The sequence below is a fragment of the Psammomys obesus genome, unplaced genomic scaffold, assembly GCF_907164565.1.
Source record: "Psammomys obesus unplaced genomic scaffold, mPsaObe1.curated_primary_1811, whole genome shotgun sequence".
In the NCBI taxonomy this organism is placed as follows: domain Eukaryota; kingdom Metazoa; phylum Chordata; class Mammalia; order Rodentia; family Muridae; genus Psammomys; species Psammomys obesus.
In genome coordinates this window covers 4431-22233 of record NW_026595336.1, presented here as the reverse complement: position 1 = coordinate 22233, position 17803 = coordinate 4431, and the positions used below count along the sequence as shown (strand labels likewise).

The 17803-nt window shown below is 39.8% G+C and overlaps 1 pseudogene; it reads right to left on the bottom strand.

Annotated features, from left to right (window-relative positions):
- Nucleotides 1-277: 277 nt before the first annotated feature.
- On the bottom strand, nt 278-1258 carry LOC129685705 (protein SET-like; annotated as a pseudogene).
- Between the last annotated feature and the right edge of the window lie 16545 nt (nt 1259-17803).

The following is a 17803-nucleotide window of genomic DNA, read 5'->3' as shown; positions in this document are numbered from 1 at the left end:
TGGTATCGAATCACAGTTTTTGAGACAAGAGAGGATGAAAGTGAATTTAGAACAGAAAAGTGAAGATTGTTTTCCCCTTGTATTTTGCTCAAGGTATTTCCCCCAAAATAAAAAGCAAGGTGTTAAGAAGAGAGAGACCTCAAAAACAGGGTGACTGAGCCCAAGACAGATGGGGGAATGACTGCAATTTGCTCCCAGGAACTGGAGAAAATTAAAAAACAACAAAAAAAGGAAAAACAAAATTATATTGAAGGTTGGAATCCATCAGTATTCTATGCTAGTCATTCTTGACTTTATTTCCCTGCCCTTTCTCTCCTTCATCAGCATCGTCATCATCATCACCTTCTTCATCAATATCTTTCAACCCTTCATCATCATCGTCATCATCTTCCACATCAGAGACTAAATGGCACTGCAAGGGATTTGGCCAAATAGAATCTTTGATGACCTTTCGTAAGGCATCTGCACCTGCAAGATGGTCAGTGACCAGATGAAGATGCTCTCTGGCTCTTCCCACTGCTGCTACCTGCTGGGCTTATTCGTCTTTGGCTTGAGTTTTTTTTTTTTTTTTTCAAATATTTTTGCCGATTTCCATTCGATTTCAGTGAACTTTGAAGATGGATAGCCACTCTCTCTCAGGTGAGATTATTTGGAAAGAGCTTTATTTTCCAAGTAAGCATTTTCATCAAAATAAAAGTCTAGCTGGGCATGGTGGTGCACACCTTTAATCTCTGCACTTTCAAGGCAGAGGCAGGTGGATCTCTGATTTCGAGGCCAGCCTGGTCTACAGGGCAAATTCTAGGACAGCCAAGGCAACACAGAGAAACCCTGTCTTGAAAACAAAGACAAACAAACATAAATCTCTCCTGTTGCCTGATTTTGTGTCTTCAAATCCTGTCACGTCAAGTCTAGTCAAATACTGTGGGGCCTCTTCATCTCATTCCCCAAGGAGAGACACTTGTAGACACTTGTAGATGTTGCTCTCCAATAATTTGGAATTTTGATGATCAATTCTGATCTCTTCTGAAAAAGTTGTTAGCAGAGTTTGTTATATTTTTGTTCTACTTCCAAAATTTTCTCACTGGCATTTTCATTAAGTCTATTTCGTTCTGTACCTCATCAATATGTTCATTTACTTCTTGGTGTTCTTTTTCTCCCTTCATCAAGCAAGGAAGGCCTGACAAGTCCTTCAGCTTTGAGGCAGGAGCAGGTGTGAGTTTCTTGGACTGAGGCAGGAGTGAAGATTGCTGCTTCAGGGCTATGGCATAAGGGGCATGGCCAGAAGCCAGAGAAGGGGGTATGAGGGTGGTAGGGGAGACACTTCCAGGCTCACTGGGAGGAACTAGTGGAAACTCTCAACTGGCTGTTTTAAATAGAGGTTCTGAGAATTGTAAAAAAGAAAAAAAAATTGTTTTACAAGATTTATTTGTTTTATGTGTATGAGTGTTTTTGGCTTGCATGTATCTATACCACATGTGTGCCTAGTCCTTGGTGGTAGGAGAGAGTCTTAAAGCCCCTGGAACTGGAGTTGTGTATAATATGCCCCAACATGGGGGTATTAGGAACAGAACCTGGGTCCTCTGCAAAAGCAACAAAGTTCTTAACCGCTGAGTAGTCTGTCATGGAATTATTAATATTTACTATTGATTCATACAATAATTAAGGTGGCAATTATCCCTCATCCCACTACTTTAGAAATAAATTGACAGAAAAACCTGCTTTTTTTTTTTTTTTTTTTTTTTCAAGACAGAGTTTCTCTGTGTAGCCTTGGCTGTCCTGGACTTTCTTTTTATACCATGCTGTCTTCAAACTCACGGAGATACGCCTGCCTCTGCCTCCCTAAGTGCTGGGATTACAGGCGTGTGCCACCATACCCAGATTTTTAATAACCCTTACTACACCCTGGCTGCGCAGATATCAACCCTCTAAGCTATCTTGTCTAGTTACCATCCCAAAACCTCGTAAATACTTGCACTTGTTCCACTTGTTTATTTGTTGGGCCGCTCCTTTTCCATCAGCCAATTCTCTGCTGGCCACTGCTACTAGTTCTCACTATAGCCCATACAAAACTGCTCCTCCTCTTTCCTTCCGCCTCGGGCTCCCCGTGGTCCTTCTGTGAACCGCTCCCCACCTCCGCACCCCCCCACCCCCCGCCCCAAAAGCACAGGAACATGGGCTCTGCCTACCGCTCGCCCTCCCAGCCCAGGTGTAAGCAGGTTATTCGCCAATCAGGGACAGTTTGTGAGGCAAGGTTTACACCACATCATTTTGGATACTGAGGATTTTCTCCTAAGGAAATTGGGGAGCAAGCAATTAACATTTGAATACGTAGCTCAAGACCAACCCCAGTAGCGGTATCTTTGGAGCCCAAGGGGTGTTGAGGATTCCATTTAGGTCCTTCCCAAAGCCAATCCCACAGCTCAAAGGCTTTCTTTCTGGTTGGCCCAGGACTGCCTTTTCACTTTCTTTTAATTTAAAACCTTCTTTAAAAAATATAATATTTTCCTTAATTTATCTCTTATCATGGAACACAGACCCCATCAGAACAGATTTCTTTCCTCATGATGGTACCCATCCACACTTAACTTCGAAAGGTCCCATCACCAAGTACTATTATATCCATATCCAAAAACTTCAGCATATAGTTTAAGGACACATAAGCACTAAATCCGTATTAGAAACATTCTAAAAGTGTTTTGTTTGCACAAAGTTTTCAGGAAACATGGATTTATGTTTTGGGACTTTTGTTTTGTTTTTTGTTGTGTTTTGTTTTTCTTTCTTGAGACCATGTTTCACTGTGTAGCCCTGTCTGTCTTGGAACGCACTCTGTAGATCACACTAGCCTTACAAACTCACAGAGATCTGCTTGTCTCTGCCTCCCAAGTGCTGGGATCAAAGGTGTGCACCACTCTGACTGGCTGGCCTAATGTTTTCTTAAAAACCTGCAAAACTTAAAATTTAAAAAGTAGTCTAGACAACACAGCCACCCAGTTTGTTCCACAAATAAACTGTAAGGGGGTAGGAAGAGAGAGAGGGAGGGACAGACAGAAGCTGGAAGAGGGAGAGGCTGTCATAGTTAATATTCTCCAATATTCTCTCTTATTTGTATGATTTCTGGTTTTCCCTGTGGAGATTCCCCTTATGTGTTGTCATGATGTCCCACATTTTCCTTTGAAAAATTTAAAATTTTAGTAATTTTTTTCATAAAATATATAAAAAAAATTCTTTGCCTGATAATTGCAGCATCTTTGCCCTTGGGATTTGTTTCTATTGTTTGTTTAATCTCCAACGTCTGTGCCATAATTTCTTGGCATGTCTAACAATTTTACGTATCATGTTGGGTATTATAGATCTTTGACTTCTGAGAGTCTACATGTTTATAACAACAAGTTTACATAGTTTTTTTCAGACTACTTTGTACAAATGCTTCCTTCTGCTTTCCCTAGCTTTTTAATACCATATTGAACAGTGAGCAGATATTCCTGTTGCTCATTACTCCATCAATGTAGGGGATGAACACTTAGTCATTTTCTCAATTAGCTGCAAAGCATAGGAAATGTGTACAGAAAGTATCGTGTGCCTTGTGCTCTTCAGGAAAGGCCTGTGATAAGGCAGGCAGATGAATGGCTACAGGTGCCTTAGTCCCCAGACATGTCCTGGAACTCCTGGAGACAAGGCTGGCCTCGAACTCATGGAGATCCACACTTGTCTCTGTTTCACATCTGCTGGGATTAAAGGCGTGCACCATCACCACCTGGCCTGCCACCTTTTAGTAGGTGACTTAATTCTTCATTTTTGACTTACCTCTTCATTTTGAACCTTTTTAAAATCTTGTTTGACTAAGTGCTGTGTGTCTGTAAGAGCATTCTCCCACAGCAGGTACTTATATACAGCTGAACTTTTACCAGATCATCAGCACAGCGCAGCCATGAATGGGAGGGAATGAAACCAAATGGCTCTGGGAAAGAAGTAGTTTTAAGATATTTAATGCTGGAAGACTCTACCCTGCAGGGTATCAAAGCAGATGCTGAGACTCATAGCCAAACTTCGGGCAGAGTGCAGGGAGTCTTATGAAAGAAGGCAAAGCTAGAAAGACCCAGAGGAGACAGGAACTCCACAAGGAGACCAACAGAACCAAAAATCTGGGCACAGGGGTCTTTTCTGAGACTGATACTCCAACCAAGGACCATGCATGGAGATAACCTAGAACCCCTGCACAGATGTAGACCATGGCTGCTCAGTATGCAAGTGGGTACCCTAGTAAAGGGGAACAGGGACAGTCTCTGACATGAACTCAATGGCCTGTTCTTTGATCATCTCCCCCTGAGGGGGAAACAGTGATACCAGGCCACAGAAAAAGACAATGCAGCCAGTCCTGATAAGACCTGATAAACTAGGGTCAGCTGGAAGGGGAGGAAGACCTCCCCTATCAGTGGACTGGGGCAGCGGGGTGGAGAAGAGGGAGGATAGATGGGATTGGGAGGGGGAAAGAGAGGGAGCTACAGGTGGGATACAAAGTGAATAAACTGTAATTAATAAAAATAAAATATATCTTAAAAAATAAAATTAGCATAAATATAACTTTAAAAAAGATATTTAATGGTAACACAACTTTTTAGTGCTGTTTTATATTTTTAAAGTTTTTGACTCTATAAGTAGTTAAGAAGTCTAAATTTAACAGCATCATTTTACAGGTGAGAATTTTTAGGACTTTCAGAAGTGAAGAGATTTTTCTGGGGTCACCCAGTTATGAAAGAACAGGGCAAAAAGAAGATTAGATCATTGGTTTAGTCTGACTCCAAGCCTCTCTCTACAAGCTACTCTTAAGAAAAACACTGGGATCAGCAAATCCCAATAATGCATGCCATAGGATATTAAAGGAATAGTGGTTTTTGGACCTCCACCTAGATTCAGTCGGAGTATCCTCTAATCAGAAATAAAATACTGCTCTTAAAAAACTCAGAACTTAATTAAATGTTATGTTGTATCTGTAGCTTCTATGTTAGTATGCACAAAGAAGTCTAGAGTTTCCGCTGATAATAGCAAATGGTTAAATAATATATAATATTGTTAGTTAATCTTCACATTTGAGATAATTTTATATTAATTTATGTGCTATGGTCCCTTTTATATCTGTGTTTTCACTTTGCATACTGGTAGTTGTCTATGGTAAAACAGGGTACAAAATATTATGTGTAAAGTTCCAGAACCAAGTATTTCATGTTTCAAAGTGCACACCATTTTAAACAACATAAATTCTTTTTTACAAGTCCACTCTATTTTCCCTGAGTGAATCGTGTTTTGTCCATATTTCCATGATATGTATAACTACCTATGTATTGGTCACCTAGTAAGTTATCCAAAAGGACTACAATGCTTCAGTCTTTTCGTGCAAGTAGATCTCACACTTACTCCTGGCCCCAGACTGCAAGAATATTATTGCAAAGGAGGCACCAGGGTATAAAACATGGAAAGAGATATGGATGAACTTAAGGCTATGTGACAGTGTTGTAGGGCATAGAGGAAAATGTATAGCAAGTGTAGAGTTTGTTACTGTCTATAGTTTTGGGAATTCAGAGGAAACCCTTGAAACATATTTTATATGGAATATAAAATCAGAAATGTGTTATAAATAAAAATAAGGAGGTAAGAAGTCAGGAGTGATATCATAATTATACACCTCTCTAGACAAAGAGTGAGTACAAAATGTAAGAAATAAATTTGGAGTAGGCAAGGATTGTTTGATTTTTCACTGAGACCTGATATGACTTTTAGATTAGAAGTTTGAGGTGTGGGGGGGAAACAAAACAAAAACCAGAAAATACTGTGTGTGCTAAGTCAGTTAATCAGCAAAAATTTCTTGTATGCTCCTTATAGGACAAGAACATTGTGGCAATGGTAAGGAAACAGGGGACATTGCTGCTTTGGTCAATCTCAGTTATACTATATGTGCTTATGGTATTTAATAATTGTAAGTACAAAGCTACCATTCAAGAGAATCAGGCCTTCAATAGGAAGGCGAAGCAAAGCTTCAGAGTAGAGGAGATGTTTGGAAACCTCTGCCTAAGAAAGTGATTCTAACGGGAATATTTTTGATTACCTTCCTTGTCTTCCTTACCTCCTTTATATTCCTTGTCAACAAACTAGGCTTTTCCCCAACACAGTACTTATCCTAGGAAAGAGGAATATAAAATTCCTGAGCCAGAAGACCATCACTCCCTTTGAGTCTCAGGGCTGACCTTTAGAGTGATGTCTTAAAGTCTAGACTATGTCATTGCCCATCAAAAAAATATTTTTTTTCTAAATTCAGAAGATATTTTCTCTTACTAGAAATCTTAAAGAATTCCATAAATAACTATAAAAAGTATAAGTAAAGATATAATTATTTTTGTAAATTAACCTGCTAGTTATACTAAAGATGAGCTGATCTTGAAGAATGACATTTAAGTCTGAAAACTTTATCAAAGAATGATCTTAATTATAACTATTGCCAAGGTCAGGATTTTTAAATATAGTCCTTAGGCTGAGCATACTCCTATCTAGCAAAAGTTCTTTTCTCCTATGATGATGAACAGGGATTGTCTGAAGCCATTTGCCTTTACTTGGCAAGACCAGCAGAATACTCTTTCTTCTTCCTTTCAAAGTGAGTGAATTCTCATGTTCTCTGAATGACCTATATCACAGGAAGTCATGTTGACCTAAGTTAAATACTATCTATTCAAAATATCTAAAGTATTTTCACTAGAAACAATACAATTCTAGAATTAGACTAGACATAGAAATGGAACAGAAAATTATTCCATCTAAAAAAATATTAAAAATAAGTGTAAAACATTAACCCAAAAATAAAGAACAAAAATTAATTTTTTATTTAAAATATGTTTTTTATACAATATATTCTTGTTTAATTAAATTTTTATTTTTTATATTAATTACAGTTTATTCACTTTATATCCCAGCTGTAGCCCCCTCCCTCATTCCCTCCCAATCCCACCATCTCTCCCTCATCTCCTCCCTGCCCCTCTCTAAGTCCAATAATAGGGGAGGTCCTCCTCCCCTTCCATCTGACCCTAGCTTATCAGGTCTCATCAGGACTGGCTGCAATGTCCTCCTCTGTGGCCTAGCAAGGCTGCTCCTCCCACAGGGGTTGGGGAGGTCAAAGAGCCAGCCACAGATTTCATGTCAGAGACAGTCCCTGTTCCCCTTACTAGGAACCCATTTACATACTGAGTTGCCATGGGCTACATCTGTGCCGGGGTTCTAGGTTATATCCATGCATGGTCCTTGGTTGGAGAAACAGTCTCAGAAAAGAGCCCTGTGCCCAGATATATTTGGTTCTTGTGGAACCCCTGTTCTCTCCAGGTCTTACTAACTCCCTCTTCTTTCATATGATTGCCTGCACTCTACCCAAGGTTTGGTTATGAGTCTCAGCATCTGCTTTGACACACTGCTTTCAGAGGCCTTCTATGGTAGCCTCCTGTCCTGTTTCTCATACAATATATTCTGATCATACATAGTTTTCTCATTTTCTTCCAGATCCTCTCCATCTCCCCACCCATCCAACTTCATATATCCTTCTTCTTTCTCTTTAAAGAACAAACAGGTAGATTAAAAAAAAACAAAAAACAAAAAACAAAAAACAAAAAACAAATAAACTAGAATAGATTAAAGCAAGTCAGTAAACAATCAGAAAAAAAAGCACTGGAAGTTCACACAGATACACATGCCCAAATAGAAAACCCATTAAAAGACAAAATCAGAAAATACAGTATGTAGACAAAAGAGAATTAAAAAAAAAACATATAAAGCATCTTGAGAAAATAAAAATCCTCCCCCAATACCACTGAGTTTGTTTTGATGTGCAAGGGGCTTGCCCTTGAGTGTGGTTTGTATACAGAAGGTAGACTTCATTGGAGAAAACTAATTTTTCCTTGGTGAGCAGTTGTCAGTTGGAGACAGCTTCTTGCTTCAGGATTGGGGATCATACCCACTTCCCCTCTGGAAGGGGACTGGGAGGTGGGGCCCCCACTGGGTTTGGACCTGGGCGGACTTGAATCAGATCTTATGCATGCTGCCACGGTCTCTGTGAGCTCATGTGTGTATCAGTCCTGTTGTATCTGGAGGACACTGTTTCCTTGGAGTCCTCCATCCTTCTGCCTCCTACAGTCTTTCCCTGTCCTCCTCTCCTTCCTCCTCCTCCTCTCTCTCTTCCTCCTCCTCCTTTTATCCCTCTTCTTCTCTTCCTCAAAGTTCCTTGAAGCCTGAGGGGAGGAATTTGAAGGAACTATCTCATTTAAGGCTGAGTGTTCCAAGGTCTCTTACTCTCTGCATATTGTAGATATTGTCTTCAGCAATAGAAGAATAAAAAAATAGAATTAAAGTGATACTCAGTATTCTACTGCTGCACAGCAGTTTTGATTTCACCAAGCAACCATGTGCTTTTGGGGCAGAAGATGGCTGTGGAACCTCAGCATGCAGAGGCAGCTCTTTCATTCACCGTGTATATTTAAGCTACTGACCTACCAGAAAATTTCACTGGGACCCTTGCTTTCTCCATATCTTATATTTCAAATGAGCTTGTTACACTGGCATGATTACAGTTTTGGGAGTAATATTGATCAAACTTATCCACTTCAACTAATAAGTAACTTGAAAGTAACATTGGTATTCGGTATTGCTATGACACAACTGTGAAATGTATAAAAGTAATTTAAATAGTGGATAGTGAGAAAGAAACATCATGGCCATTAAATCAGAAACACATTTGCTTTTGCAGTTGGAACAGCATTCAATAGGACTGTCCCTGTAACATATTAGATCACAGGTAACACACTTGTTTATACATTCAGAGGATAATAGGGGTTGGTTTTTAGTTCCTACTTTGAGAACATACTCTAAGAGTTTATGAAAGCTAAGAAGAATTCAGAAGTCCTCTAAGTTAACAAGGGGTGATAAGAACACATAAGCCCTAAAGAACAAGCTTGCTGGCATCAATATTTGCATTCTGTAGCACTTACTCAAAAGAAAACATGATGAGATACAGATCAAATCATTTAATCAAGTACAAAGCTTATATCTAGAAAAGAACTCTGGCTGTGGCTAAATGCACTGTGGATTTTCAAACATGCCTTAGCATCTTAGAGAACTGCATGGCCAACCAACCTATGAAACTTAAAATCTAAAACAGCCTTTGACTACTTGGGGCTTTGAAACAACTTTTGGACCTTCAAAGCAGAATGGACAAAACCTGACTATGAAAGCTGTATTCTCTCAAGGAAGGTTATGCTGTCATGTCTATGTCAGATATGACATAAGACCAGGAACAACTTCCCATAATTCAAATATCTGGTGCAAGAAAAGAATGGAGCTCCTTCTTCTCTTCTACATCTTGATCCTTTAGATTCATACTGCCTTAAGTTTTTTGATCCAAATGGATTTGAAGAGTATTTTTCCCCAGTTTCTCTAGTTTGTATTTCTGTATCAAGTTTGTTTATAATTGCTTGAAGAAAAAGTGTTTCTTCTTTGTAATGAAGCTTCTCAGGTGATTCTAGCATACTGCACTGACTTAGGGATCATTTTGCATCCACTTTTCTTAGTACTTAGATCAGTCACAGGAAACAGGGAGGCTCCGACTCAGTGACTGACCTCACAGTAGTAAAAAGAAAAAAGGAGTTTGTTACAAATGAGAAAACAGTGTTTTCTCTCCTCTAATCCATCTTAAATTATCATCTCTTAATGACTTGGAGAACAGTTCCTATCTTTTTTCTTTTCTAACTACAGTTTATTCATTTTGTATCCCGGCTATAGCTCCCTCCCTTATCCCCTCCCAATCCTACCCTCCCTCCATCATCTCCTCCCCTCCCTTCACTGATAGGGGAAGTCCTCCTCCCCTTCCCTCTGACTGTAGCCAATCAGGTCTCATCAGGAGTGGCTGCATTGTCTTCCTCTGTGGCCTGGTAAGGCTACTCCCCCATCAGGTGATCAGAGAGCCAGCCACTGAGTTCATGTCAAAGACAGTCCCTGTTCCATTACTAGGGAACTCACTTGGTGACTGAGCAGTCATGGGCTACATCTGTGCGGGGGGGTTCTAGGTTATCTCCATGCATGGTCCTTGGTTAGAGTATCACTCTCAGAAAAGACCTCTGTGCCCAGATTTTTTGGTTCTGTTGCTCTCCTTGTGGAGTTCCTGTCCCCTCTGGGTCTTTCTATCTCCCCTTTCTTTCATAAGATTGCCTGCACTCTGCCTATATTTTGGCTATGAGTCTCAGCATCTGCTTTGATACCCTGCTGGGTAGAATCTTTCAGAGGCCCTCTGTGGTAAGCTGTGAACTGTTTTCTCTCTCTTCTGCAGTTCCTATCTTTGCCTTAGCAAATGTGATATGCAGGGAGGTGAAATGTATTACTACTTAGCTTTACAAACAGGTTTAAAAATTAGAGCATTAATCACTGTAAAAGTTAACAGTCATTGCCATATGTTTTCACAAATGCAAGTAACTGCAAATGTTAAATTAAAAGTTTTCAGTAACTCATCAAAGCTTGTTGTTCTCTTTCATGATATTCATGAATATATGGTTATAGTTGGTCATAAGCATTAAATGACATAAGCCAATACCTAAAAATTATTTTCAAAGTGTGCTGACAATGTCCTTTGCCAATTCTTAATCATTTTTTTCTATCCTTAAGAAGGCTTGATATCAAGAAGGTATTCATATTCTACTTATAACTCAGATGTATTTTGCTTACTTTAGGTTACTGTGTTTCATTTTCCTTGCAGCGGTGTGTGTGTTGATTAATGTTTAACAACTGGCTCTCAGAAAACAAAAACCGAGAAGCCCTGATGGGTAGCATTTAGCAATACCCTCGTGTAAATAACCACAGTGTGGCCAACTCAAACTACCAATGCGACACCAGCTGGCTCGCAGAATTCCTGGAAATTTAGTAATTGGCTTTTGCTAGCCATTCTGAGGGTGGACATCTGTTGGAGTCCCTGATGCTGCGAAAAGGAGGCCAGGCTTGTGAGAGAAAAGCTTCATTACTCATCAAAAGAAACAGTAACCCAAAGTTTCTTCTGTCCCCTCCAACACTTGTGAATTGTGAAGTGAACTTCAGACATCGATAATCACCCTGTTAGATACTGCACCAAGTATCTAGCATTAGTTAGGAGTCACTATATGTTTAAAGCCCTTCGAAATAAAATTGATAAATTAAACATAAAAAATGTTGAGTGGTACATGCTGGAATAAATGCTGTCACCACAAGCAAGCTGTGGAGGAAAGGGTTTATTTCATCTTACAGCTCCCAGGCCACAGTCCAACACTGAAGAAAGTCAGACAGGAACTCAAGACAGAAAGCTGGAGGCAGGAACTGAAGTGGAATGTTGTATATGGGCTTGCTCACGATGACTAGCTTAGCTTGCTTTTTCTGTACAACCCAGGGGTGGTACTGCTCAGAGTAAGCCCTAAAGGTAGGCATGCCTGTAGTCCCAGCTCTCAAGAGACCGAGATGGGAGGATTTTAGGATCAACACACACACGCTCATTTTAATTGCTTTGTAATTGGTTAGGATTTGTGCTTCTAGTCATTTTGACCTTAGCGTCTATGCTGGGTATGACAGCAACAATGTTGAGCAGTTTTAGTTTTTTGTTTTGTTTTTCCTTTTTGTTTGTTTTAGTTTTGAGAGAGGGTTTCTTAGTGTAGCCTTGGTCATCCTGAACTCACTTTGTAAACAAGGCTGGCCTCCAACTCAGAGTGATCCACCTGCCTCTGCCTGGGATTAAAGGCATGTACCACCATGCAATGCTTTATGTGTTTTATTTTTTTAAGGAAATGTTTGTTTAACCTATTTTTTTTACTAGACTGTTCATCTTCATATTGAGCTACAAAACTAACCATTCATATATTCTAGATATATAAATCCAGTGTCTTATTACAAATGTGCTATTTTGTTGTTAATATTTTCTTTAGTCTATAGTTTATTAATTCCCTTTCTTCTTGGTCAGGCTTGGTAAACAACTCTTAATACTAATGAAATTTATTAACTTTTGTTTTTTTTTATTCTCCTCTCAGAGAACTTTGTTCTTACTGTCTCAAGTGTAATATGCTTCGACTTCATATTTAGGTCTATAATGTATCTTAATAAATTATGGAATATGATGTGAGGTAGAGGGTGAGGGTGATTTTTTTCCATAAGCATATCCAGTTTTTCCACCACCATATTGTTGAAAACTCTGTTTTCAATGGATTGTCTTGGTGCTTCTGTTGAAAATCAAATAACCACAGGCCTGTAACAAATCTGTAGTCCAACTTCATGAGAAAGGAATGCTCATACTATTAAGCCTTTTTAAATAAGCCTGCAAATACACAACTGAGCTGGCTAGAAAGGTGACTTGCTATAGATAACGGCAATGTTTTGCTTTGTTGTTTGTGATAGTCTTACACTGTAGCCTAGTATGCTGGGGGAGTCGCTGTGTAGATCAGGCTAGCTCTGACCTTGTGGAAATCCTTCTGCTTTAGCTTCCAAGTGATAGGATTAGAGGCATGAATCACCATGCCCACCTTCTTATTTTATATATATTTTTTGCCATTGTTTTGTCTTTATTTCTGTAGATAACTGTTTATTGGATTTTTTTTCTCAAATTGTAACAAATCATTACAGTGTAAGGGCAAGAAAAATATTCTTCCTACAACAGCCACTGCTCACAGCTGGTAGCTCCAGTCATCTGGACTTGTCCTGGCTTTTGTACTGAGTTAGGTGTTTGTGAGACTCTGTGTAGATTGTCCTAAATATGATGGCTCCTATGCATTTAAAATATGAAGAAAGATCTGTAAAAGCTCAGAATATGTAAGAGTTTAGCTAGGGCAGAAGCCATGACTCCAGTGCTGCAGATTCTCGCTGTAATGAGCACACCATGTTGGAAGGCTTTCTTTAGTAAGTTTTCCTTCACAAGTCTTTAAGAACAGCTTCCCGGAACTTTAACAAGGATATATACGATGTCAGTGTGCATTTATGCATACAATTGACTATAACTTGAAACCATGTTAAAATTATGTATTAAGATTTTTACCAGTTAAATAATTAGATTTCTGAGGAATTCTGACCTTACTATCATTGCAAAGCCAACTTCCCCCAGCTTTGTTCCGGTCTGTTTATTATTACTTTAGATATTTCATTTCATGAAAAAAAAAATCTTTTTTTTTTCATTATTGTCTTCTGGCATCTTCTTTCCTCCTCCTCCTCCTCCTCCTCCTCCTCCTCCTCCTCCTCCAACTCCTCCTTCTCCTCCTTCTTCTTCTTTAATCCCTCTTGGTATCCTCATGGCTTCTTGACCATGAACATACACATAATTCATACCAAGCCCCTCTCTCTCCACAGAGATTCTATGTGTGCTGATGGAAACAATCATCCCTCCCTTCAAAGACCTTCAAACTGCTTCTTCTTGACTTTTATATTTTGAATCACCTGTTAAATATCAATACCTCCATGAATACAATGTTTTGGCTTACTAACACTGCAGCAGTTACTTCTCTGTGATTTCATCACACTTTATGATTTAATTTCATAGCATGTACTGTCACAAAGTGAGCCAGGTGGTGTTGCATGTCTTTGATCCCAGCACTCAGGAGGCAGGGACAGGTAAATTTCTGAGTTAGAGGCCAGCCTGGTCTACAGAGTGAGTTCCAGGCCAGCCAGGGCTACACAGAGAAACCCTGTCTCAGAACAACAATGACTACAACAGCAGAGTTTAGATGAGCTGCTTCCATAGGCTTACTGGGAATCAAGTAAGAGTGGTCTGCTCTTCTCTATCAAAATTTGGGGTATTTTTCTTTTGTTCTATTTTCTCGATATTGTTACTTTGGTTTTTTTTTTCCAACACTCTTTCTCTTTGTTTTTGTTTCGTTGGTTTATTTGTTTGAGAAAGGGTTTCTCTGTAGCCCTGGCATGCTAGAACTTACTCTGTAGACCAGATTGCTCTTGCCTCTACCTCTGCCTCTGCCTCTTGACTGCTGGGCCTTAGAGCAAGCTTCAAATCTTGTGAATTGCTTGCTTTCTGGATATTTGCAGAACTCTGTGTTTTGCTGGTTTCTTGGTGGCTGTTGGCATCTAACTTCTGCATGTCTTCACTAAATTAATCTCTCATGATCTGTTCTTTCCCCAAACTTCTCAGTCCCCTTTCAATGGTTGTCTGCCATGAATAGCATTAGAAACGGGACATTTGGTGATGTTTAGCCTGAAGTCCTCAGCAGAGGAAGTAGCACCACGTCATCATCATGGAGGGCCATAATGAATTTCACAAAATAGCAAGAACGAAACACAGATCTCTTGGTGAAGTATAGCCATTTTTTTATACATACACACATGTAACAACAGTAAAAGAGAAACCATAGATTGAATGAAAGAGAGAAGGGATGTATGGAAGAGCTTGAAAGGAGGAAAGTAAAGAGTGAAATGTTGTAATTACAATCTTAAAAATAAAAGAAATAAATAAAAAGTAACACTGTGGTTGTTTAACATTAATCTGGCTATCTGATTAATGTCAACCAACATCAATCCCATTAAAATGGTCTCATGTAGGCTCAGGACAGAACTTACTACTGTGAAGGAGAAGGATTATTTTTAAATTGCTTGTGACTGCTTGGCCCTCTTTTTTTAAATTTTAATTTTTAATTTTAACTGTGTGGGTGTTTTGCTTGCATGAATGTCTGTGCATTATTTGTATTCCTGGCACCCATGGAGGCCAGAAAAGGGCATCAGATATTCTGGCACAGAGTCACAAACATTGTAAGCTGTAATTCGATTGTTGAGAATTGAACCTGGGTCTTCTGGAAGAGCAACCAGTGTTCTAAGCTGCAAAGCCATCTCCTCAACCGCTGCCCTCTTTCATGTGTGTGCTTGTGGGGTGTGCACATACGTGAATGTGAGTGGACATGCATATGTATTTATATATGTGTAGAGGCCAGAGGCCAATGCTGGGTGTCTTCTTCAAACACTCTCTTCATCCGCTTTTTATTTGAGACAAATTCCCTCACTGAAGCTGGAGTTCACCAATTCAGCTACATTGGTAGGCCAGCAAGCACCAGGGACCCTCCTGTCTGTCTGTAAGTACTGTATTATGAATCTCTTTCACCACATCATATCATTTTATGTGGGCTCTGGGCAATTTAATCCAGGTCCTCATCCTTGCATGGCACATAATTCATTGATTGTGCTATCTTTCAAGCTCTCAGGCTTAAAGTGATGTTAAAGTGATATTAAGGAACCACAGAATGGACTGGGCCAATTCTGAGACTTGTGCCTCGTTTCCAGCCTTAGCTGAATAATTCACCTTTTCAAACACAGGATAGCTACATAAATTACTTGTAATTCTTCTTCCTGTTTTTGTTTTGTTTTTTGCTTGTAATTTCTGCCTGAGAGCTTTAGCTTTTTATCCACCATTTCTTTCTTTATTTAATCATTACTTATAATACTATAGACTTATGGATGTTTATTTTATAGCTTGAGCTATCATCAGATTTTTATCTTGAGTTTATCAAGATCAAAATGTTAACTTTTTCAGATTATTGTAGCCTTTGCAGTGGGTACTGTTTTGATTCTTTCAGTATCCTATGCTCATGGTAGCATGCTGTGAGTATCTTATTCTGCATATGTGCATACATTTGAGCAATTCCTTACGCAACAACACTATAAGTTGGTTCAGGTTCATTTGTAAATTTTCATCCTTAATTTTTGTGTTGGCTAAGTTTTGTTAGCTTTATGTAAGCTAGAATCATTTGGGAAGAGGGAACTTCAACTGAGAAAATAACTCCAGCAGATTTTCTGTCTTTAGTTCATTTTCTTGAATAATCACTGATATGGGGAAGCCCAGCCTGCTGTGGTCAGTGCCAGCCCTGGGCAGGTGATCCTGGCTTTTAAAAACAAGACAAAACAAAACAGAACAGAACAGGACAGAAACAAGCTGAACAAGACATGAAAAGTAAGACTGTAAGCGTGCGTACTCCAGGGCAGGTTCTGCTTCAGTCTCTGCTTGAAGTCCTGCCCTGACTCCCCTTCATGATAAAATGTAAGGTGTAAGATGAAATAAACTTTCTCTTTTAGGCTGATTTGGGTCATGGTATTTGTCATAGCAATGGAAACTTAACTAGAATACTCTTAGATTCAACCACTATTTTTTTTCATTAATTAATTTATCTAATCACTTTACAGCCTGGTTGCAACCACCTCCCTGCTCTCCTCCCAGTTCCACCTGCACACTCCCCTCCCCTGGTCCCCCTTCCCTTCGCCGAGGGTACCATGGGTACCAATCCTCCCTGGCACATCAAGTTGCAGCAGGACTAAGCATATCCTTTCCCACATCCTGCTCTTTGGTTGGTGATAGTCTCTGTGAGCACCCATGGGCCCAGGTTAGTTGACTCTCTAGGTCTTATTGTGGTGTCCTTGACCGCTCCAGCTCCCTCTGTTGTTCCCTCCACTTTTCCACAAAACTCCCCTAGCTCAGCCTGTTGTTTGGCTGTGTTTCTCTGCATCTGTTTCCGTCAGCTGCTGGAAGAAGTCTCTCAGAAGACAGCTATGCTAGGCTCCCGTCTGTGAGCATGGCAGAGTATCATCAATAGTGTCAACAGTTGGCTCTCTCCCATGGGGGGTCTCAGGTTGGGCCAGTCATTGGTTGGGCGGTCCTTCAATCTCTGCTCTGTCTTTATCCCTACACTTCTTGGAGGAAGAACAAATTTTGGGTAGAAGGTTTTATGGGTGGGTTGGCCCCTCACTCCCCTCCACTGAAAGTCCTACCTGGCTACAGGGGGTGGCCACTCCAGGCTCCATATCCCTTGCTGCTAGGAGTCTCAGCTAGAGTCATCTCCATAAACTTTTCAGAGCCTCCCCCATCACAGAGGTGCCACCCACCAATTTCTATTCTCTTTCCCAGGCCTCTCCCCAATCTCAGGCTCCCCATACCTGATCCTCACCCCCATTCCCTCTCCCACCCTCTCCATCTACTTCAGATGTCTATTTTATTTCCCCTTCTCAGTGAAATTCAAGCTCCCGCCCTTTGGTTCTCCTTGTTACCTAGCTCCTTTGGGTCTACGGATTACAGGAAGGCTATCCTGTACTCTATGGCTAATCTCCACTTGTGAGTACATACCATGCTTGTCTTGCTGGGTCTGGGCTACCTCACTCAGGGTGATCTTTTCTAGTTTCATTAATTTGCCTGCAAATTTCATGATGCCCTTCTTTTTAAAAGCTGAGTCGTATTCCATTGTAGTACCACATATCGTTTATCCATTCTTCAGATGAGGGACATCTAGGTTGTTTTCAGTTTCTGACTATTACAAATAAAGCTCTTATGTCCTTGTGTTATGGTTTGGTGGAGTATCTGTTGGGTCCATGCCCAGGAGTAGTATACCTGGATCTTGAGATAGAACTATTCCAAAATTTCTGAGAAGTAGCCAGATTGATTTTTAAAGTGTCACCCACTATTCTTCAAGAAAGTCTCATATTTCCCCCCTTCCCCCCCCCCAATGGTGTTACTGGGCAATGCCTACTTCTAATCCTTTAAACCTAGAAAGCAAAAATATAGATTGTATATATTAACTGGTATATGGCCATGGACCAGTTCATAGACAATGGACAGAAGTTATCCTTCAATCATGTTAGGCTTCCTTAATTTTTTCATCAATGTTTCAAAAATTCATATATGTGGCTTCTCTATTTATTATGGTGTGTTTATAACAAAATTTTTAAATTCTGGTGACATTGTAAGTTGTATGCTATGTACTTTTAAAAATTATCAGATGAGTCTGCAATGTTGTTT